Below are 25,277 nucleotides of genomic sequence, written 5' to 3'. Positions count from 1 at the left end.
TGTGTGCCTCAGAAAGCCATTGCTGCTCCAGCTCAGGCTGAGGGCAAGAACGGTGTTTAATGTTTCCCGCAGCACATTCCTGCTGAGTGTGGTGGAATCTGGCCAGTAGCTTTTGGAGACTATTGATATTAGAGATCTTTATAATGAGACTTTTGTTCTAAAAACAAAAGTTTATATTTATCCACACTCTGCTGCTGTGGTGTTCCCATGTGTCCTACAAGGCAAAATACTCTGACTGGTGTGGCCTTGGGATACTCTGAGGACACTATGGGATAAGGCTTCTCTTGATTGAAGGGAAATTTAGGGCCATTGGCCTTTGTAACATCCTCCAGGATCTCTTAATATGGCTTTCTGGACAAGTCCAAATCTGGAAAGCTACCTGCCTGAAGCATCCAAAGTCTTTAAAAATATATCCCACAAAACCATGTGTGGCTCTCACAGAAGTCCACAGTTCCCTGCATTTCAAAGGTTTGGAGATGGACCCAGCTTTTCCCTGGAATCAGCCAAGTCCAGAAGAGCACGGAATGACTGCAGATCACATCCCAAACAAACATATGACAAAAATGCTCTGCTGGCCTTCCTTGGGCCAGCTCCAGCACCAGGTTCCCAGAGGTCTTATCCTGGGATAATAATGTGAACATTGCAAGAACCTGCTGAGCAGGGATGGTGGCTGAGGGGAGGCTTACAAACCCCAAAGAGGATTTTGGTTCACTATTTATAGTTTAGTGTTCTCTTGAAGGGATGGATTGTCTGGCTTTGAGAAAGAAAGCAATGTGGCATTTTATGAGGGGTTCTATGCTGGTAGTGTGATTCACACATTTAGGGGATCTCTCAGGGGATTCTCTCTTTGGTCTGTCCATTTTTGGATTTTGACAAGTTTTTGGCAGAATTGAGGCACCTCATTGCTCAGGCTGGGAAATTCTGACAAAGCTGGCTTGTTGAGAAAATTGTTTTCCTCTGAAGGTACCTATGTCCCAGCAGATGGCTGGATGGCCAGCATAGGTGAGATGCATAACAAAAGGGTCAAGAGAAATTACATCCCACATTTTTCTACCCTGCTCTTGGTTGTCTGGGAATTCAAAGTAAACGGGGATCATAAAATGGAAGGTACCATTTAAAGCTTGTGCTATTACAGGTTCCTAAACGTGCTTTAGTAGCTGCTTCTATTAATTTCTTTACTTATTTGCTGATAAATATTAATAAAAGTTTTGAAAGCTGCAAAACTACACTCACAGAGTCCAAACCCACAGTAATAATTTCAGACTACTTCCTGTAGCCTATTTTGCCTTAAATAGTGGCTTCAAAGGAATTTTTTTATCCTAAAATAGTTGTCCCTCATTGCCTTCTAGATGTCTTTGCATCTTTGCCATGACAATAGAGGGAATGTTGACAATTATCTTACACTGGATGCCTAAAACTCAAATAGCTGAAGATATCCTGTTATTTTCATCCTTAATTTAAGTACCATAAGTTTGAAGAAGGAAATCTAAGCTCTTATAAACACTTCTTGTTGGAAACCATCCCCCAATTTGACCTCTAGACAGTTACCCTGCCTGGCTTCCATTGCATCTCTGGATGTTCAAGCTCTCCCCAAAACACCTTTTAAAAGAACTTCTTCACTTGTTCCTATCATCACTACAATCCTTTCCTTGCCTCATTCCTTCTTCTGGGTTAGTTCAAGTTTATCTGTACCTCTAAGGTTCTAGCAAATCCTGCCCACAGTGATGTGTTTTCTCATCTTTGTTTTGTGTTCCCTTGAGAATCTTTAGCTTGGTGCTGCACTGGACTGCATGGATTGGATCCTCCTTTAAATTCCACTGGTGATGTTCACAAAAAGATCAGGCTGAGGATGAGGACACCTGCATTGCAGTCTCAGCAGCCTCCTCCCCTTCCTGGGACATGATGACCTTGTTGTCCTCTAGAGAATGACAAAGAGACTGAATTTTACAAAACATCAGAATAAGGTTGCAAAGGCCCAGATAAACAAATTTTCATACTATGTGGTTGTGCCTGTCAGCAATGAGTGATACACCAAATACAATGGAAGTTATGTGAAGTTATGTGAAGGTGCTGGAGATTTCAGCCTTCTTACATCTTCAGGCATAGCAACTGAGACCCCATGTGGCTCCTGGGAAGGTCAAAAAATGGACATTTTAAAGAAACCAGATAACAGTTTCTTTTTATTTTATCTTTTAAATGAATTCGCAGTTTGTTAAAACAACAAAGAAACACATTTCATATATTCTGTTTCTTAATTGAATGATAGACCAGAACCTCAGCTGGTGTGATTCTGTATCCTTCCCTTGCAATCAGTCTAATGCCATGGGAAATTCACTTCCAAAACCCATTTTTCATGGTGAACACAGATACTCTTCATGTAGTTCCTCTCAAGGCTTGTGCCACTGCTGCTCCTGTTATCCCATCACTAGAGATCCTCCTGCCCAGGAGCTTTTGAGAGCCCAGCCAGGGATTTTGGTATGACCGAGAACCACTTTGCTGCCCATGTATCATCAAAAAATTTCTGCCATGCCAGGATCAGACCAGTCTTGGATTTGACAACCCACTTGACAGGCATGCAGATCATGATTTTTTTTCCACTGGCTTACAGTGGCTTCACAATAATCCACCTGAGACAAGTATATCTATATTTTTAAAGAGATTTAACTCATTTTTAAAGGAAGTCAACATGGCTACCTGGGACAACATTTTGCACATTTTTCAATGTTTATCTTTTTCATGAATGTACACATTTCCTTTAAGAGGATATATGCCTAAACCACAGTGCATGGACATGAGTCAATAAAGGAAGCAATTCTTGTAAGCTTGTGTGCATCTACACAGTTTCTTAAAGACAGACAGCAGAACTGCATGGTAAGTTACTGTCATCTGAGAACATGAGCTGCTATAAAATGCTGGTCTGTAATGTTGGATCAATGGTTAAAGTGGTAAACAAAGCCTAAATGAACTGTGTCAGATGAATTTATAGGTTAATAGAATAATTTAGGTTGGAAAAGACCTCCCAAGGTCATTGAGTGCAACCATTAACCCAGAACTGCCAGGTACCCAATCCTAAATGATGTCCCTAGGCACCAAATCTACACATTTTGTGAACAATTCCAGGCATGGTGATTCTACCACATCCCTGGACATCCTCTTCCAATGCTTGACCACCATTTCAGTAAAGAAAGTTTTCCTACTCCCCAGTCTAAATCTTCATGTATCTATAGAGATGTCACTCAGCTTGAAATTTTCAGTAAAAATAAAAATAGAATCAGTCACCCTTATTTTTAAGATCTCAAGTTTCAAACCAAAGTCAAAGGTTTGTTTGGCTCTTTGCAGTTTGAACACCTGTGTAAAAGTAAGAAAGGGAGGGGGTGAGAAAAACCTCACAATTTTTTTCTCTCCTGTTTTTTTGCAACTCTGTATTTTTCTGTAGGTCTTCAGGCAGCTAGAGTGTCACAAGGTTTTTTTTTACACCATCCAGTCTGGCAGACAATGTAAGGAAAATGAACATTTTGGCATAAAAATAGAATTCCAGTGTGACTTAGAAAGTTGTGCAATGGCTGATTTTTGCCCTGTGTCAGCACTATGTGATGCACTGGCCTCACATATATTTAGTATCACATACACTTGTATATTTCATATAAACATGAAATGGAGAAATTAAAAAATAAAAGAACAAAATAAAAAAAATTGAGGAAAAAAATTATTTGAAGTCTCAAATAATGCCCCCAAGGGCATATTCTGCAGGTTGATGCAGGGCAGAGCAACCTGAGCTACACCTGGCTACGGTGAGCAGAAAGCAGAGCAGCTGCACTGTGTTTTACTACTTTGAAACTTCTGACAGGAAACAGCCCTGACGTGGGGCCAGGAACTGTCCCTCAAATGCTGGAAGGCTCTCAGCATTCTCAGCATTTAGCATTCTGCAGGAGAAACCCACAAGTCCTCTGGTGCCCAGCTTACAGAGGGTCCATGCTGCTGCAGCCTCTGCAGCTCCAGATTTTCCTGTGTCAGCTCCCCCAGTGCTGCCCAGGGCAGATGGTCACAGCTTCTGCTCAGCCTCCCCACCTCCCAGCCCAGCCAGCAAAGCAGCTCAGCACTAGGCACTAGTCTTCCTTCTGATACACTTTGAGAACTTTTAAAGTAGTGCAGCAGAAGCAGCACAGGAACCCCTTTGCCACTCACAGCAATATTGTATTAATAACGCCAAGTCACTGCCCACAGACAGAAAAACATCACAGCACACGTCAGGTGAGATGTGAAACTCAGGGCAGCAAAGTGAGTTTATAAGCATCCCAAAAGTCAATATAAGGCCTGCTGAAGCTTGATTTTACATGAGCATAAACCTTGCTGCATAAAAAAATAGGTATGCAGATACCCCTATATGCACAGAACCAAAACCCTTTCTAATTTTCTTTTTGCTTTTCTATTTTTTTTTTCTTACTTTTTGATAGGCATGTTGTGGAAAATGTGTGTCTCTGTGGGTCTGGTGACAGGCAAATGTTTATGTGGGTGATAAAAAAAAAAAAAAATGGAGAAGGTGTGAGGCATACATTCAGAGAGCCAGAAAGCCACACACAGGCTTCTATTTATAGCAGCTTCGTGGTGAAATAGAGAAAACGAACGGCAGCTTCTATCTGCTGCTCCTAACTGAAGTTTGACGAGAGCGACTGCAACATTTAGGGTCTCTTTGTAGTTATAACTGACACCAAAAAGTGATGAGTTAGCTGTTTCCTTTGCGACCCTCTCGAGCAGGTGAAGGAGTCAACTGCTGCACGAGCGGGGCGGAACGAGCTGACTCTGCCTCGGTGCCTGGAAATGCTCTGTGTGCCCAGGGAGCCCAGGGCAGAAAGCAGAAATAGCCAATTTTTTCTGAGCACCATGGGTGGACTCTGTCTCCTAACCTGGTTTCCCAGACCAGGTGAAAAATTCATGGTCCAGGTGCAGTGGGGGTGTGTGGACATTTTGATTTCTTTCTAGTCGCACCTGTTGTGAAGGGCAAAACACAGATACAGAGTTCTAGTAACAGAACTGAGGTCTGAGGTCATGGTTCAAACTCACTGATGATTTTTTCACACCAATAATAGAATGACAGCAGCTCTGCTCTTGATTTTTTAGTTCAATGGATTCTTCTAAAATGGGATTAACTGGATATGTTCTTACTGATGTGATCCTATTTCTGCATAGTATAAATGGGTTGGCTTATGTGGAGAATATAGTGGGCCTGGGAACTTGGTGGTGAGGTATTAAAAATGCAGTTTTTACCTTCTCTGTTTAAATTGGGATAGTTCTTTAAATTAAGACTGAGTTGAGTTTAGTTTAGATATCAGGAAGGAATTCTCTATTGTGAGAGGCCCTGGCACAGGTTGCCCAGAAAAGTGTCCAAGGCCAGGCTGGACATGCTTGGAGCAATCCAGGATAGTGGAAGATGTCCCTGCCCATGGCAGGGCGTTGGAACTTGATGATCTTTAATGTCCCTTCCAACCCAGCCCATTCAGTGATTCTCTGATTAATTTTTTTCTACTTTCTTTATTTTATCATTTCTTTCCTAAGCTCACTAGTTCAAATATTTTCTTGCTGGAAGCTGAAATATCCAGTGGGTGAGGAGGAACCTCATCACCCATCTCTTTCCCCATGAAGGCTGCTCTTTGCAGTTCCCAGTGCTGCCCACTGCTCTTTTACCCTGTCCCTTCCTCAGTTGCCCATTTCATGACGCCTCCAAATCACACCACTTGTGTGCAAATCATGGATTGCTCCATTAGGAGGTGGGAACCATCAATTTTCTGTTTGCTTGGATGGCGGAAGTGGGTTTGGCACCTGGAAAATTACAGGGTTGGGAGCAGAATATCAAGTTCCTGCCTTAGGTCCAGACCAATAATGGTAAAAAAGCTATCTTATGGCAAAACTCTTTTCTTCCAACTTTTTTTCTTTAGTTTTATAAAATGAAAGAAAGCAAGCAGACACAAATATTTTGTGAGCTGGTATTTTTTGCAGCACGCAACTTTCTCAGAAGAAAAAGAACTTGAGCTATTGAAGAGCTGCAAAACTCCCTTTTCATGTTTTAAAATGAGATATATTGACATTTTTCTTTAAGAGGCAGTTTTGGTTTTCAGTTGAAGTCGATGTAGTTTAAAAAATCCTCTAAAAGATTAATAAAAATATACACATGGGTTAATTTTGAATGAAATTAATATTTTATGAGTTAATATTTGAATTTTGTTGACTCATCAGAAAATTCACTATTTTCTTTCTGAGTTGATCTGAATTTTTACCAAACTCTATATTTTAAAAGAGGAAGTGAACTTATAAATTAGATACTTGCACAGCCCCACAATGCCATTAAGCAGTGAGTTTTGCCTACTCCTATCTCATCTAGAATCACTGGTGAAGAAATTAACTTCTTTTTCTTTCTAACATTTCTTTGTTTCATTCATTTAATATTAAAAGTACTTTGGTTTGACAAACTGGTCACATGGTGCACTGCCTGTTCCTTGACTGAAGCAGGGCATATCTCTTGGAGATGATCAACATTGAAGACTTCAGATATCACTCTAACTCTATTTTAAGAAACATGCATGTTATGTGAGTTCTCCCATGTCTAATATAATTGCTGAGCTTAGACCAGTGTGTTTCATTTTGGGGTAATGTCTCAGCACTGACTTGACAAACCCTTTTCTCAGACATGGATCTGGCCTCCCAGTGCAAATGTGCCTTTGAAGACATTCACTTCAAAGAAATTCTTGCATTTTTGTTGAATTCAAGTGAATCTTAGTATTCACTTTAATTTTCATATTTTTGCTCAGTCAATAAACTACTTTTCTGGGTGCTGATGGAGAGAGATCCCAGGGAGAGACAAATGCTGATGAGATGGTTTTCTTCAAATCATGGAATCATTAAAGCTGGAAAAGACCTCTAAGAATATCTTCAAACCATAACCCAGTACTGCCAAGTTCATCACTAAAACTTGTCCCTAAGCACCACATCTAAATTCTTTCTGAATATTTTCAAGGCTGGTGATTCCACCACTTCCTTTGGCAGCTTGTTCCAGTGCTTGACCACTTTTACAGTGAAGAATTTTTTTATTAATATCCAATCTAAACCTTCCCAGTTTGAGGCCATTTAGTGTGGTCCTATTGCTGATTACCCAGAAGACCCCACTAATCCCTGTCATTCAAGCAATAACTGAAAGGAACAATTTTGTGGCAAAATTTTAGTTTAATCTTGGCCACTGTTCATTCTGTCTTCATTATGTTGCTTTTCTTGTAAAAAAAAAAAAAAATTGAGAAAAACCCCCAAACCTCAGAATCTTAAAAGTATAGGTCCTCCAGAAATCCCAGCAGTCAAATTACACTCTGTTATAGAGGAAACCAGCAAGATCTTTGCAAATGAAAGGTGGGACATTTTGCTCAATACCACTTTGCTCATGTTCCTAGACCAAAAGTCAGTGTTAAAAACTTGGCTTTGTAATCAGCTTCAGGTCAATAGGGACAAGCAAGGTAATTCCTAATCCACATCAAACCACCACTCTGGGTGTGGTTGGGACACCCAAGGACAATGATTTGCACTGTACCTTTGTTGCTCAACCAATTTCTTGGGTAATTTTCCCTACTGCAATGCCAGGAGAAGCCTTGCTCAAGGTCCTGCCTGTGATGAGACATTGTCCTTGCCCCAGAGAGCTTCCAGCTGTAGGGACAAAGACAACAAATAGGGAAACAGTAGGAAAAATATACCCCAGGGTCATAAAACAGGCCAGTGCTGGAAAACCACATTTCTCTTGCTGTGCCCATGCTTTTGTGGAAGTAGACATGGTGAAGACTTGTTTAGTCCTGGAGTTTTTAGCCACATTTCTGTATTTGTTAGTTTAGCACAGTTATGAAGTTTTAGAGCAGGGACCACGTAACTGTTGGTCCTCAGCCTAAGGTAAAGCACATCTTGATGTCCTTGATTTTAAACTTTCTTTAGGAAGATATGTTAAAGCACAGCTTCAATTTGTTAATTGAAGCAAAAATACAAGCAATACACATCCTTCAGTGTTTGCTCCAAGGCATGGTGTGGTGGGGTTCAGGGATGGAGGAGCGACCTCAGCAAATCCACCCTAGTAAAAAAAAAAAAATATCCCATTCTTTTCATTATAGTTTTATGTCAAGTTAGTTCAGGCAGTTTTGAGTCAGGCAACTCAGTTATTCTGAGGTTAAGGAAAAAAACCCCCAACTCGGCTTTTTCAGAAGTCAAGCCCTATCTCTAGACTTATCTCAAGGACTCATTTTCCCTTGCAATACCTGATGGATCAGCACTGCCAAATAGTTAAATGTATTACAATCATAATTGTGGGCATTCCTTCAGAGCCTATCCAGCTCTCTCTTTTTAAACTAAGTTAATCTTTGTTGTAAATTAGAAAAAATTATCCAATGTACTGGGGGAGAGGGGAAAGCGGCAGTTCCTGGAGCAAACTGTCAATCATGAGAAATGTTTTCTAGAGCTCTCCGTGCATGGGGGTCTGTGAACTGTCTCAAAACAGGAGCAAGGATGTTTCATTGGAAACAGCAGCTCTGCTACAGTCTTTAGGTGCAGCAGTTGGACTATTTTTTATTTTTTTCCAATACAAAAAGCCACCCTTTACCAAACTCCCATCTTGTACTAGATTGAACCAAACCTGAGCAAAAGCTGGGGCTGGCAAAGCTCCAGCCGAGCGCAGGAGGTATGCTCAAAAGCAGGAAGCTGTGGCAAAGCTGAGTCGCTGAAAAGCTGCTGGAGCTAATATATTGTGGTCATGGGGATAGGCAGCAGCCTCCGAGTAGTGATGGGAAGACTCAAAAGCACCTTCAAAACAGGCTTGAGAAACACTGCTGATCTCTGCGCTTTGGCTGGGCTTTTGCCCTCAGGGTTACGCTTGAAGCTTTTAGAACGTCTCTCGTCGTTGGAGAGGCGCGGAGGCTTTATCCCTGAGCCCTGCATGAGCCTCGTTTTCTGCCTGTGCACTGAGATGCGGAGGTGAAAGGCTTTGAAGGTGAAAGGGATGCGTAGGATTGGGCTCATCTGGCAGCATTTGTGACGGCAGCTGAGGCCCAGCGGGTCGTAAACACTCGCTGGTGAAGAGCTGCCTTCCCCACCTCTTCCCGCGGCAGCGCGAAAAGCCAGGCGTGCGCTCGTGCACTAATTCTTTTATGGGACAGAAAAAAGGGCACTGGCTGTGAAGCCAATAAAAAACACCAGGTGGTCAAGACATTATGGAGGCCCATTGTTCTAGGAGATTGTTTCAGTCGTTAATATGAACTGCGATGATGAGAACAGGATGCATAATATTGACATGTGGGGTAGGGAGCAAGGAGATGGAATGGGTGAGGTAAGGGCTCCCTTTCCTTCTCTAGCCACCCTTGGGAGGGGGAAGGAGCTGCTGTGTTTCAGAACTGAAAAACCAGTGCAAGAAGAGATAAAGGGAGGACTTCCCACTTTCTCAGGGGTGAGGTAGCTGCCTCCTTATAATGTCGCAGTTCATTAGGGAGCTGCAGCCGGTACGCATGGAGGGAGGGACGTGCTCCTGTCTCCATAACTGGAGCTGTGCTCTCTGCTCTTCTAAATGCCCATTGGTGCTGCCCTTGCAGCTGTTTTGGTTTTGGCTGTGTCCTGAGAGACTGTTTCATGTGTTTCTCAATGCCTGGAGGGGCCAGAAGGAACCACCTGTGCCTGATGGAGACACGTGTTTTCTGTGGTCCTGGAGGGTCAGAGAATACATGAACATCCAAGGACACCACCGTTCCCAGTGGTCTGCTTTGTACTGACTTCTGGACTCTGGACAAGCAAACAGGAATTACTGGTAACCTGCATGTTGGTTTCATGTGTTTTACAACTTTTCAGCAGTGCCCCACTCTCAGATGCAGTAAACTGTGAGCATATGTCAAGTAGGTTGGTGGAGCTGTCAAAACTCACTCTCTCAGGTCATACTCAGGGCTTGTCCATCAACTGGGCAACAACTCCTGACCTGTCTAACCACAAATGCATAAAAGAAGGATGTGTTTGAAGGACAGAGAGAGCTAAGTACTCAGACAACTGATGAAATCTGAGCAGAATGGAACTGGACAAAACAAGCTACCTCAGAGCTCTGTAAAAGGTGGTGCTTTGTATCCTAGTGTGGGCCCAAGGCAGCTGGGATGAAGAACATGTAAGTAGAGATGGATGTCAGCATCAGCTTCAAGCTGGCACCTTTTTGGAAAGCTGAGTTCTTTGTGCCAAATCTGCAGCCTTTGAGGTGACCAAGGAGACTGCTGTGGTGCAGGTGGGCTCATCAAGCCAGCTCTCACATCCCAACACAAAGTAACCTTGCTTCAGCTGCACAGGGTGCAAAACACAACATCTAGTCCAAAATATATTCCATGCTGTACAGGGTTCTCACTCAGGGATCATATACTCAGCACCACTCTCAAACAGTGAGTGGAGGAGACAAATGAAGAGCAAAAAACTTTCTTTTTTCTAGAGAGTACGCTCTGCATCCTGCCATAGAAATAGAATTAAAAATAAAAAAAAAAAAAGAAAAAAAAAAGAAAATCATTTATATTGGACTGAGCTGTGGTTTGGAAAGAGAAAAGGAGAAAAGAAACAAAACAAAAACACTGGGGCCCATAAAGAAGAAAAAACAGGAAAGGGAAAGAACAAAACATCCTGTACACAGCAGCCAGTCAGTCGAGGAGGGAGGGTCTGTGTCATCTGCATTCCTCTGCATGTACAGCCTGGATCCAGTCTGCATTACTCAACCTTTCCTTACCTTTCTGCTCACCTGATTTTGTGATTTCTCCTGTTTTTTCCTGAGCTCGATCAGAAGAACCAAAGGTGGTTTCAGACCTTTGCTCCTCTCCAGATGCTCCTCGAGAGCAGTGTGGCATCTGCAGGCTGTGCCATCCCCAGCTCCTTTTCTGGGATGAGTATTATGGATCCCAGATTCCCACTGGGCACTGACAGATGTAAGCTCACCTTCCCCTGCTCCAAGGTGAAGGGGCAGCTCTGAGCCTGAGGCAGTCAGCAGTATTGTGAATGAGCTGACAAGATATACAGCCTGAACTGGAGCTGGCTCTGAGTCTGGGCTGAAAAATTTGGGTGTTTCTGCACCTCCCTGTGTGAAAATGACTCTTGCTCTTCACCTCCACAGCTAACCTGAGAATGAAACCAATGTGGAGATCTTGATGTCTCAGCTCAAGAAGCAGCCAGTTTGCAGGTTAGGGTGGCTAAGGTGGTTTGAACAGGGAGGCTGAAACCTGTGCTGTTCGTGCTGTTTATTCTGAGGTGAGGAGGGACAACGATGAATTGGGTTTGTTAACACAGCATCCTTTGGGAGGCTTGAAAGATGGGTGTGAACAGCAGTTTAGAAGGGTGGGAACTTCTCCTTTAAGGGACCCTTTTCTTTTTTAGCACTTAAATACTAATCAGGTGCCCCTCTCCTGGTCATCATTTGCATGGTCTTGCTGAAGAGGATGTGATTTCCTCCAGACCCCATAAATGTCTCTTGTTAAGCAGTTCCAGAGTTACTGCTTCCTTCTTCAAGCAGGCTGCATGCACAAATCTATCACTGAGCTGCTGGAGCTAATCATGTCTCCTGCCTCTCCTTCTGGAGAGGGAAAAATGAGCTTTTTAAATAGAGGCAGAATTTTCCCAGTGAGTAGCTTGGAAGTTGGGCACACTTCTGCCCCACCAGTGGCAGAAAGGGAGGATAGGTTCCTCATGTGTCAGCAAGAGGCAGAACCTGAATAAATTCCCCAGAAGCTGATACCCAGAGCATGGTCCCTGAGGTTAAGCTGCACTGACAGCTTCTCCTTAGATGACCCCACAATCAATGCAACCTATGATCATTGATGGCACATTCAGCTGCTCCCATGCATTTTTTCCTGGTTCTCCCTCTAAAGGTATTCCACAGAGCTTTTTTCCCCTCTGCTTTTCTTGTTGAAATTCTCTCTAATGAAAGCTTAGAAGAAACATGTTTAAGAACAGATGTGGCAGAACCAGCTTCCTTATCTCCCCAAATCCCTGAAATTGGGGAAATAAATATTTAATAATGATGTATGAGTTATTTAGGTGCTTTAAGAGGCACTGCCTTCATACAATATCACTTTCTAGAATTCCCTACTATCCCTTGTTCTCTCATTTCCACCCCCTGCCATCCCATACCTTCTCTTTTGCAGCCTGTTTATTTTAGAGTGCAAAGCTACTTAGAATTATTTATTTTTGGATCAGCTACTGATTCACTTAGTGACTAACTCATTTCATCACTTGATGCCTCACTTTACCTATACATTAAGAAGGATTAATAGTACCTGCTTTTTAGGGCTGTTAGCAGTCTAAATTAATTCATGCTGATAATGTTTATAAAGAGATTTGAGATCCTTGGTTACTGGAGGCTAGGGAGCTGCAAAGTATCTTATTTTTACTTAATAGTGAGGGGGTTTTGTGCAACTTTGCATTATAAAAGTACAAGAAACCTTGCAATTAGTTGGAGAGGCTTTTATTCCCAGGGCTTAGTTTATATTCCAGTTCAGATAGAAGCATTTTGTCTGCATATTTCTTCCCCTGATGTTTTAATGAGAGTTAATATCCTTATCTCCCTTACTTAGAAATGCTGGATGGTGCAAAATGGGGCAATAAACATCACAGGGTGGGTAACAGGGCTGTGCAGTGTTGTTTGGAGCTCTTACAAAAGTTACTGTGCCCTTCTTCAAACTGTATTTTGGTGTTATTACTGCAAAATACGCAGCCAGAAAGAAAAACTTAAATTTAATATTAGCAGTTATAACAATAATTTGCATTTACTGGAAATATTTTGTTGGCACTGTGGGAGGTTGGTGTGAGTCTATCAAGAAAGGGAAAGGACTCCTGCAGAGCAGGAGGAGACATGAGGGGTGTGTCTCTGAATGAAGCCTGAAATTAGTTTGCAATTATTTCACGTTTACTGGGTAATCTCCCAAATGATAGTGCCAGTGACCACGTCTGCTGCTGACTCCATATTGCCTTACAAGTATTGCTCAAAGAAGTGGTATATTTGGACTTGAATATCAGTGTGTGGACAGATCATCATTTGGTTGTGATAAAAACAGCTCCACTGAAATTACTGGAGATTCCTTATTCTGTTTCCTCTTCTCCTGTGAATGGAATTTACAGGTCAGATTGATGAAGCAGTGCTGACAGCAACTGGGCACCACTGATGCTGCCCTCAGACTGTCCATGAGAATGGTGGGAATTGCTTCCACAGCACTATGACCACCTGAGGGTCTCTCCTGATGGGCGAATTAGTGGGATTTCTGATCATGTGCCTCTAGCATCACAAAACATGGATAGGCCAGAATACAGCCCAAAACAAGGCCTTTCTTTGACAAGATCTTTATTTTCAGGACTTAGCCTGTGAGCTGTTGCCCTTTCTTCCATCTTGGCAGACTGCAATAATTACCCAGATGACATATATAGGGAGGCCACGAATTATTAACAATTAACTCAGCTCTGGAGTCACTGCCAAGGATTTGTTCGTAGAGGAAGTCAAAGTGAGTAAACCATGCTGAGTGACAATAGCTCTGCTTCCCAGCCAGGCTGAACAGCTCGTAATGTAACCCAAACGTTTCCTCTTTCCAAGCTTGCTTATAAAAGAACAGACAAGGAAAGGGCAGAAAGGACATTTAGAAGAACACAAGACTGGAAAAACAACCACTGATGTAATGTACTTTCTAAACTAAACATAAGGCATGCACTGTTGCAGCCATTTGAATAACTATTAAAAGGAAAACCAAAACAAAGTTAATTTGGTCTGCTTAGTCCTGAATACTGAAAGAAAAAGCGTGAGCAGCTCCATGGTGCATGGCTGGGAGATATTAGGCCTGAACTTCACGTGCTCTGAGTCATCTCTGCTCCTGGTAGGGAGAAAATAGCAGAAAGAAGAGGTTTTATATGAGATAGAGGGAGTAGAGATGTGTATGGGAATTGGAACAAGCCAGGCAGAAGAGCAATAGAAATATCATAGACCTCTGGTGATCATCTTGTATGGTCCTGCAAGGCCCATCTGAGAGGTCTTTATAATCCAAATGTCCAATGGGACAAGCTCTGGAAAGAGTGCAGAAGATGAATCAAGAGGATAATGAGCAGAGGATTTATTTACACTGCCATTTCACAGAAGGGCGAGTATAAAAAGTATGAAAAGCTCAAAGCCTCTTTGCTGCCTCCTCTTCTCTCCATGTTTAATGTGTCCTGCTCACTGACACCACTTATGACAGCACATTTCAGCAGGTGCATTGGTGTTTTCAGAATCGGGACCTATGCTACTTGCCCAAAATCTCAGAGGAAATGTGTTGGAATAATACCCAGATTTCTCGAGTCCCGCATCACTTTCTCAACCACAAAACCATCCTTCCTGTCTCTGCATAAATATAGAGCTGAGAGAAGTGATTTTATGTGCACATGCACAGAGTGCCTTATAAGGAACACACTAAGGCAAAAATTTAGTTAGAAATATCACTAATTCATTAAGTAATTTTGTTTATACTTCTCTTGCTTCTCCTCCAATTTTTTCCCATTTTAGACATCACAACAGCACTTGCTTATGTGAGGATTCTGATTGCTTTTTGTGGAATGAGAGATCACATGAGTTTAGCTGGAGCAAAGTCATGGGCTTTGATTTCATAATGCAAATCATTACTACTCTGGTGCATCTGGTATGAGTCACTGGTATATTTCAATGAATTTCCTTATATCTGAAGTAGATCCTTTTCTCTGGGAGGCTCCAAAGTAGAAGCAATGAGAAACTGGCTCTCCTTCTGCCCTGAGAACTCAAGTTCAGTATGAACCTATCAACTTTGATAAAGTTACCAAGCAGATTTTTTCTAGAACTAAGAGAGTACTTTGTATTAAACTGGCCCACAGCTGGTCTATGTTTTCAAAGAACCTTTAGTCGGGATCCTTATGGAATTAATAGATGACAAGTTCAAAGGATACAGAAGGAAGAGGTTCCTCTTCTGCTGTGAAATGTCTGGATAATAATAAATTCCCATGGATTAGATAAGAAATTGCACAAACCTGTGAAAGAAAAGGACATCTAGGGCTGTGGATTACAAAGATACATTTCTGGCTCAAGAACTCCCTGAGCTACAAGTTCCTGGGATGAGGGAAAGAAAACTACTTTAGTGAACTCTAAGATGTTAGAGGTGGGCTTCTCAGAAATGCTCAGACTTGGGCTATCCTTCCACTAAGTTAATAAATGCTGATACCAGTGAAAATAAAGAGATGCTTGTGGACAGAGCGGGCTGTTCCATCATGTAAAAGACAGGCAGTGCTTTTAATCTGGTTGGGTAGGCTCAATTTTTGTTCAGTGGGGAGACACAGGCACCTCTGGAGATTGATTCGTCCCATCCTAAGGCAGAAGTCCAAGATAAGTGGGGTCAATCACCCACTGTCTCACTTCATGACTTTAATAGAAATCAGAGTAAATAATTTATTTGGGATGTCTGGGGCAGGGTTCAGTTAGAGACTGGAATTTTGGAAGTCTCCATGTGAGGTAGACACTTTTTTTCTCTTAGGAGGGAATGGAGACGTAGTAAAGACAGTCTGTGGAGCCTGTGTTTCATTTTACTATGCAGACAGGTCAGCTGCCTCCTCCAGACTGCAGATTAGTGGGTGTTTAGTGCTGTCTGAGCTATCCTAGTGGATCTGTCCTCACCTCCAGCAGATATCCTCGTTGCAGGTACCATTTCATACTCTTAATTCAGATGCCCTTAAATGGAGCCTTGTTGTGGCTTTTTCCTAAACGTTTTTGGGCACCTCTCCAGAAGGGCTTTGGCTTTCTATAGCTTGTGTCATTTCTTCTACATATAGAAGTATCTTGGGTAGCCTACAACCTATAAAGTTATAGTGGACAACTATTGAGCAACTGAACTAGACCAAAATTCACAAATAAACATCTACATACAGACATGTAAATTTGGGTGTCAGTCTCAAGCTGAATCCCAATTTTTATCTTTTAGATGACCAAACCAAGGTAAGATGACTTTTACCTATAAATGATTTTGAAATATTCCACCTTAAGGACAGGGAACATTCATTAGCTTTTAGGAGTACCACTCAGTATGCTCAATAAGGAGCTCTTCCTTTTTGCCCCTTCTCCCCAGCATTCCTTCCTCCCAAATCCTTGCTTGGAAGCAGGTGTAGAGATCCAGCTACTGAATGAGAGCCACTTGTTCAAAAAAGGGCTCCTCAAGAATTAGTAATAAATGTCTCACGCCTACAAGTAATAGTTTCTAGTTTTAGCAACACATAAACCACAGAAGTCTTTCCTTTTCAGAATTTAGCATTTCATAATAGTGGAAAATAAACTTTGTTAAATTTGTAACACAATAAAAAAAAGCCATCTGCTACTTTATACGAGCTCTCAGTCCAGGAAACAGAAAATATCTTTTAATCACCAGCTGGCCATTAGTTTGACAGAACCTCTTCATCACAAACTACAAGTCAGTTTTACATGTGCAAGCAATTTTGATTTTTCTCAGGGAGAAAAATATGCCCTCTCTTTCCAAATATCTCTGACAGTTAGGATGGTTTAGCTCAAAGCTTCTCAGTTAGGGCACGTTGACATAGATGGGCACAAATGGATGAAGCTCATTTTGCCTGCACTCCGAGCTGGCTGGATATAGGCCAGCTCTGAACTGGAAATCATGTTAGGATGGAGCTTTGCCCAGGCTAATAAGATCTGTTGAAGGCAAATGCTGAGAAGCAAGAAATATTGGATATTAGGAAGGAATTCTTTACTCTAAGGGTGGTGAGGCACCGGAACAAGTTGTCCAGAGAAGCTGTGGATGTCTCATCCCTGGAAATGTTCAAGGCCAGGTTGGATGGAGCTCTGTGCAACCTGATCTAGTGGAAGGTGTCGCTGCCCATGGCAGAGGGGCTGGAACTGGATGATCTCTAAGGTCCCTTCCAACCTAAACACCAATACTGTGATTATGTGTTTCTATGGGAATCATTTTTCACTGCAGGCCAATTTTTAATAATGGAAATATTTCAGGGACTGAAGGACAGCATGAAAGATTGCACACACGGGTCTTTTCTCTCTCCAAATGTTGATCTAATCAAAATAAAGGCTTGAAATGAAGAGCTCTCTTTGATGGCTGTTATGGTCCTGAGGTCACAGTTAAGTAGCAGAACATAAACAGTTAATAGGGTAGAACCTGGCTCTTCCTAATTGGTGTGAATTGATAGCAAAACTTGGGATATCAAACCCATGACACTGATGTGGAGTCAGCATGAGTGAGAGTAGAATCAAACCCCTTGCGAGTTATCATTGCTCCAGATTTCTCTAATTTCTGGCAGGTTTATGGCAAGGTCTTTACAATATTTTAACTTTGCGTTTTTCTGTGTGTGTGTTTAACGTCCTGTCTCTGTGAATGCTGCATAACCACAGTGTGTTCCCCAGGGCATCCCTCCTACATACACACAAAGTTCTGCTTAATGTTTCACTTGGATTTATTTGAATCCTTTATTATTGCAGCACTGAATGAATGCTTGCATTAAAACTACTTTCCTCAGTAATTTCACCAGAAGTTTTTTTTATTTTCAAATTGCTTCATCACATGGAGGTCACATTGACATTGTACTTACAATTCATTGCTGCAGAGGTTGTGAAAAAATAAAATTTTGTCTACCCACAAGACTTTTAATTCTCTAATTGAACACAAGAAAACCAAATATTGTCAGGTCCTACATAACAGTCAATAGATGGAGGTTGTATTGAGTATATTTGTTTAGAAAATAATTGAAATACCTCTTCTGATGGACCAGTTTTGTACAGAGAAATGGAGAGTTTTTCTGAATCCAAACATTTGAAGCACCTCAAAAATTGTTCTCAGCAGCTCATGGAATAGTTCCCCCCAGCTTTCCATGGAAAATATACTTACAGCAATTCTCAGGCTAATTTAGGTTATCTTGTGAAAAACTATGTGGCTGCTCTGAAGTCCATATAGAATTAAAAATTAATGGAATTTGGGTTGGAGATGACCTTAAAGCCTATCTTGTTCCAACCCCCTTCTATGGGGGACACCTTCCACTATCCCAGGGTTCTCTGAGCCCTGTTCAGCCTGGCCTGGGACACTTCCAGGGATGGGGTAGCCACAGCTTCTCTGGGCACCCAGTGCCAGGGCTTCACCACCCTCACAGGGAAGAATTTCCTTCCAATATCTGATTTAAACATGCCCTCTGTCAGTTTAAAACTACTGCCCTTGGTTTCCCTTGTAAAAAGCTCCTCTCCAGGGACTTTTAATTATATTTTATTTTATATTTAAAATGTATTTTAAATTAATATGCTTTAATATATTTTAGTTAATCAAATTTAAATAATTTCAGCTATTCTGTGTAGACAAGACCTATGTAGGGATGAGGCATGGAATTCTTCTGGATCGCTGAATGCTCCTGTTCCCTGCTATGATACTGGCAGTTTCCATCAGTAGGGACACAAATTTTGGCAAGTCCTTCTACATCTGAGAGACATCAGTCTGGCTCATTGGTCCTGCCATGGAACCTCTTTCTCTATCACAGGTAGCACAAGGTTGTGTTTTCTCCCCTGTCATGAGACAGGAGCATACATGGGTGATGGAGCAGTTGTCCTACCACATCTGGGGTTTTGGGTCTTATGGAGGGAAAGTTAGAGGATGGAGAAATGGAAAGCAACCTAGCCTGGGAGTTTGTAAATCACATCAGCAAGTGTGAAGGTTTTCCTTTAGCAAACTGGGTTTATCGTGTGTGTTATTTTGCCCCCATTATTGGCCTTTTCCCAAATATTAATAAAAAAAGGGAAAAAAAAAACCCAGAAATTATTTCATTTCACTGGCAAGGAAATATTAACCTGCTATGCTAAAATGAAATGGGGGAAATAAGGGAAAAGCAATAGTAGCTCAAAGATATTGCATTTCTACAAACCTGAGAAAAGAGCTTGACAAATCAACTCTCCCACTGAGACATTAACCTAAAGAGAAAAGCATTGTTATGAACTCAGCAATGATATTAGACACTGGAGAACTCATCTAAGCAGTAGAAAACCTATCTAACATGCTGTTTAGCTTCCACTGGCCTAGGAATTAAGATGTTAGCCCAAAGAGAATACATGAACAGCAGTGTCTTTTGAATCACTTTTTAGAACTTGATTTCATTCACTTTTGTAGAACAAAATGATGGTTGTGTCCCTATTGCTTGACGCTACCACAAGGACAAAAATACTGAGTCAAACTTTAGGGAGAATTCCTCTCCCCAAGATGAGGTTTAGGGCATACTTGATGTCCAGACCCTCTATAATCAAAGGGAAGCAACAAGCACTTCTCCAGGATGATTGTCCCATCCTAAATGAAGTGCCTGGAAGAGTCAAGCTGAAAAAATTTCAGGGTGGTGTGTTCTCTGCTCAGTATAGAAGGATTCTCTGTTTCTGGCTTATCCTAGAAAGAAGCAACTGAAAGGAACCACATGGTGGTTAATTCCAGACCAATGAATATGGCAAATTCTTCCCATGGCATTGCAAGCACCTCTGGCACATGTCACCTGAACTGTCCACCACCCCGTCCCCTGTGTCACCACAGTAGGTGGGACAGATAAATAAACCACCGATGTAAACTGGGTTTTTTTGTTTGGAACTGGGCAGAGTCCCAGCAGCCTGGGGAGAAAAGGGCTGTTCTTCTCCAGCTTGGTCAATGAAAAGTTCCCAGACAGAGGTTTCACTTGAAGAAGGTTTCACGGAGGGAGCCTGAAGTGCATTTGGAAAAAGAGCTTATCCACTGCAATCTCCAGGTCTCCACTCAGCCAGTCGCTGGATTTCCCAGCTGTTCTACTAAAAATAAATTGATGAAAATGAAAACTTTCTCTTGGCAGGGATTTTGACAAGTGTCTAATGTAGACCTGTGCTGATGCAGTCAATGAGTAATAATATCAGCGTAGCCAGCTATGGGAGAGGTTTATATTTTTCCTTTTTCCTTAGGAAGGGGGAGGGCCACACTGCAGGACATTATTTACAGTACAACATGATTCAGTTGCCAGAGGGGGAAAAGAAGCCAGCCCATTGTTCAAGGACTATGCATGGATTGAACATTAAGAAGTAAATTTCCCTGCCTGAAAAATGTAACCCCTACTCTCTCCCTTTGGCACAACTTCATCTGGGAGTTTTACACCTGAAACTTGGCCTCCAAAGGAAGACCAAAATCCCCACTCAGGTCAGACACAAATGAAGGCCATCTTTGTTGCACCCTAAAGAAGGAAATTTTCTGCCTTATGGAGTAGGATTTTCTATTAATTTTTAAAGAGAGGATTTGTTACAGTTGTAAAAAAGGCTGCAAGAGGTACAGCTGGGTTACACCAACTCAGGATCTCACAGATTTGCCTCTGAAGTCCCTCTGACTGATTTTTAAAGGTGTCTGATCTAAACCCAAAGAACACCAGCTGCAGCACCAGTGGGGATGGGTTGAGCTCAGCCTCATGATTTGTACCTTGAGCTACAACAAACTGCACCCTCTGCCAACTATTGAGATGCACGGCTCAACAGAATGGGGCAGACATCCATTATAAGGTAAACAGTTACAAACATAAAATAATAAATACAAACCATAACTCTAAAAGCTTGGAAAATATTTATCAAGCCTTGTGGTTCTTCTCTTGTGAGAACAAGCATCAGCACATGCTGAAGGCTGACAAAGTGAGATCTCTTCTGTAATTCTGAAACCCTTCTGGAGAGTGAGGAAAAGTGTTAGAAAACTTTTGCTGAACAGCTTTCAAAAACAAATGATGACTTATTTGTGGCATAGTTTGTACAAACTCATATAATAGCTGAGTAATAATTGGAAGCTTTTTTCCCCCCCATCAGTTTAGAGACACTGTTAAATCTGACAAAATGAATGAAGCATCATGTAGAAATCATAGAATAATGGAGCGATGTGGGTTGGAAGGAACCAAAATCATCATCTAGTTCCAACATCTATGATAAACTTAGTGTCTCTCCTCTAGACTCATTCCATATTCCCACTTCTTTCCTCTGCTGGGGGCCCCAGAGCTGGATGCAGTTCTCCTGGTGAGGTCTCACAAGAGTAGAGTAGTGGAGGACAGTAGAGAAAAGTAGCTGATGGATTGCTGAAGAACACCTTTCTGACAGTGGCTGCAAATTCCCAGAAAGTGCTGATAAAATATCCATCTAGGAATATCCAGGCATTGCAGTAATAATCCACTAGGAATTGCATGTCCTACTTACTGAATATTTGCAAAAAAAAAAAAAAAAAAAAAAAAAAAAAAAAAAAAAAAGCCTGAGAAGCCAGTACTCACTGTTTACACAGTCATTAATGAACATTCACAGATATATTTTGCTCTGAGTTTCTTTCTCTAACTAAATTATAAGTGCAAAAACAAGATTGTGGTCATATCATGTTTAAACAGGCAAAGTTTCAAACATGAAGCCACATCTATTATTCAGCACAATCTTCTAAAAACATTAGAAGATGCCTTTTTGAACTTTGTGGTTATTTTTGTTAAAAGACAAAGCCTCTTCAGGTTAGATTTTATTCTGAAGCTAGGGTGTGAGTAGCAATTACAATGCTTTGTGTATGGTGGAGTGCTACTCCCTTCTAATCTAAAAGGATTCCTTCTCTCCTTCTCTCCCTTTTTTTCCATTCCTCCCATCCCTGGGCACCATCAGATAATCATGGAATAATTTATGTTGGAAAAGACCTCTAAGATCATAAAGTTCAACTGGTGATTTTATTAACCTAACCCTCTCACATTCTGAAACACACTGAAATCTTTACTGAAATACTACTCTTTAGTAACCTGGCAAAAACCAGCCCAGTTCTGTTGCTGTGTTATTTTTTCTGCCAGTTCAGAGCTGATGTGGTTCAGAAAGGGACCTGAGGTGCCCTGGGAGCTGATGGGAGTGGTGGAAGGATGTAGGTAAGGAGTGGAGGAGTAGGAAGGAAGGAAGGAGTGAGACCACCCCAGCTGCAGTACTTAAATGAATTCATCTGTGTTATCTACCTGCATCCTGTGTGCAGCCAGTCTTCTCTGCACTCATGGCAAAAATTAATAAAAGAAAAGATGCACTTAGAGTAAGGGTTGAGAGGTTACACTGTTTGCATCCTCAGGCATTTAAAAACTTTCGTAAATCTGGCTGGATTCGATTAACTTTAATTTTAGACTCATGTTCAACCCTGAGCAGGAGTGTAGTCTCCCAGAGTCCAGTGAATCACTAATCTGCTTCCATTTTAATGCACACTTATGTTATTTGCACAGAATGGAGAGAGGAAAGGACCTGATAAAAAATTAATAAACACAGATTAGCTGTATGCACCAATTCTTTTCTGTGCTGTATCAGCAACCTTGCCTCACTGTCTTCCTATCCATTATCAAACAAGGTTTTCTTTTCACTATGAGAGAGATGTGAATTTCGAGGTGGATCTTGAAGCTTGGTAAAAACCTGGGATGTAGCTTTATTTCCAAGTATTATAAATAATTATTTTTCTGGAACTATCCCAGATAGATGTAAAATTAAGAAAGTCACTTTCCTTATCTGTAAGGACAAGAGTTCAGCTGATGGGAATCTGAGCTGAAAATATTGCAAGAGTGAAGCACTTGGAATAGGAGTCAGGGTTATTGTACTACAGGGGATTCCAAATCTTTTTTTTTTTCTGTTTTCGATTGGTAAGAAAAAGAAAAAAACACCTGCATGGCCAAAATTCTGAAATTACGTGTAGGATAAGTGGAATTGACAATTTTATTTTTACTTCATTGATTTGTCTTGTTGTTTTGATTTGTAATCCAATTCTGGATTAAAAGATAAATGTTTTGAATATGGCAACAACAAGGAAGACAATTTTTTTTGTTGTAAATAATAAATATATTTAGATTTCATCACAATTATTAAAAAAATACTGATGAGATGAAATCACTATTTTCTGAAAGGATGAAGTTAATAATCCCAATGGAAACATTTGGCTTGAATTATCTCTGACTTGCATTTATCTAATTTAGGGATGGTGCCACAAAGCCACCTGGGATAAAACCTTGAATCTAAGAGGGGGGGAATGTATAGTGAAGGGATCTCTTAATTGTACCTGATGGTATTGATTGGTTTTTAGTCTTCCAGGAGTGGAAGCAGAAATCTTGATCCAGATGCTGTTATTTCTTGCATTAATTTACAAATTTATGCCTTTTTCATCATCCCATACCTTTCTAAAGTCTGTTTGCTTCAATGCATCTTAGTGCTCTGCCACTCAGTGCTGTGAAAGAGACAAGGAAGAAATAATTGCAGTTTCTAAGGATCTGCTCACCTCATTTTCATGAACATATATATTTTACTTTAATTTTCTCAATGCCTCCTGTGTTTTAGAAGGAATATTGAGTAGGTATTTTGGTTCTGGGGAAAGGTAGTGGCCAGAGGTCTGCCTGAACATAAATCTAAGTTGAGGAGGTGACCTTATCTACTGGGGATCAAGAAGGACATGGACCTGAAGGAGCTGCTCATCCTGGGGAAGAGAAGGTTCCAGGGAGCCTTCAGAGCACCTTCCAGCACCTAAAGGAGATCTACAAGAGATCTGGAGAGAACTTTGGAGAAGGGCATGGAGTAATGGAACAAGGGGGAATGTCTTCAGACTAAAAGAGGGTGAGTTTAATCAGATATTAGCAATAAATCCTTTACTCCGTATGGGGTGATGCTCTGGCATAAGTTGCCCAGAGAAGCTGTGGCTGCCCCATCCCTGGAAGTGTCCAAGGACATATTGGATGGGGTTTGAGCAACCTGGGATAGTAGAAAATATCCCTGGCCATGGGAGAGGGGTTGCAATTGGATGAACTTTAAGTTCTCTTCCAACCCAAAACATTTTGTGATTCTGTGATCCTATCATTGCTCATTTGTTTGGCTGAGCTACACCTGGTATACTGACACCAGGCTTATGATCTGACAAAGCTGTTGGGCTATTTTTCCATGGATTCAACCAAAAATTCATAGCAAAACTCACAAAACAACAGGGATACCTTTTATGGACATTTATTTCATTTGGGAAGAATACTTCCTTGCAGTGCCTCGTTCAGTGCTGAGTTTCCAGACTTTACCATGAGACAATCATTAGGGCTGACTCTGTGTGGGTTAGTGAGACCTTCCTGCATGAGATTTGCCAGCTAAAAAACATCCTGTGGAAGGATATGCTGCTGGTATCTGTCTTACAATCTCTGTGGGATTCAGGTGCCTGTCTGTGTGCTTGCACAAAGCTCTGATTTTGGGTAAAGGTTCACAGAGCCATGTGCCACATGAAGCACCTAGAGTGGTCCTCTCTTCCTCTGATGATGTCAAATAATTCAGTTTCCACTTCCTCTGGATGTGCAAGACCTATAGTGACATTCCTTTTAAGCAAGGTCTGAAAGAACAGACATTTCCAGATATGCTAGCACAGCACCTTCTTGTTGCTGCCAAATTGTCACAAAATCATGAATTTTCAATGAAAAGCTGCATCTGCCTAAAGAGAGCTCGGCGGGGGACCTAAACTGCAGTACATGGGAGGCTTTTGGAAATTACATTGCAGACAATTAAAGGTCACATTGTTTAGCTAAATCATAACATATCACTATGAAGGAGGCACTGGTTACTGCCTTGACTATGTCAATTTTTAATTTCATTAGTGGTTTAAGTGACAGTTTCTTTATTTGCCTCTTCTCTCAATATATAGCAATGAAAACAGCAAATCACCACCAAATTCAAAGTAACTAAACATATAAGCTTCTTTCCCTGCACTTTGCTAAAAAAAAAATCCTCATTCTAGCCTTAGAGAGCCAGTAAACATTCTGACAATCTCCTGAAATGACACATAGACTGGTATTATGAATATCTGATAATCTGAGAAAGGTTTAATGAGGTGTAAGATGAAAGTACACAAGCCAAATTTAAGATTCCGCATCAATTCCTTCTGTACCTGACTGGGTGGAAAAAGAATGAAGTGCCACACTTGGTTTCCTCTGACTTGTTCTTAAGGACTTGAAGTTATTCTTACATCCCTCCAAGCTGAGCATCATCTTAAGCTCTTTGACCACAGACATGGGAAGTTTGCAAAAAGAAATGTTCATGTCAAAGCCAGCCTGTGTCCTCCAGTTCCAGCCTTCTGCCTGCCCTTGTGCAGCTCAGCTGTGCTAATACTGATGCATGGGGAGCCTGAAACAGTGCAGGTTTAAAGACATCGATGTAATTTATTGTTTTTTAAATCTCATTCATTGTTCATTAAGTAGTACTCTTGTCCTTCTCCCCATCCCTGGAGTGA

Source organism: Lonchura striata, chromosome 5, assembly GCF_046129695.1.
Source record: "Lonchura striata isolate bLonStr1 chromosome 5, bLonStr1.mat, whole genome shotgun sequence".
Taxonomy (NCBI): domain Eukaryota; kingdom Metazoa; phylum Chordata; class Aves; order Passeriformes; family Estrildidae; genus Lonchura; species Lonchura striata.
This window is presented reverse-complemented; position numbering follows the sequence as displayed.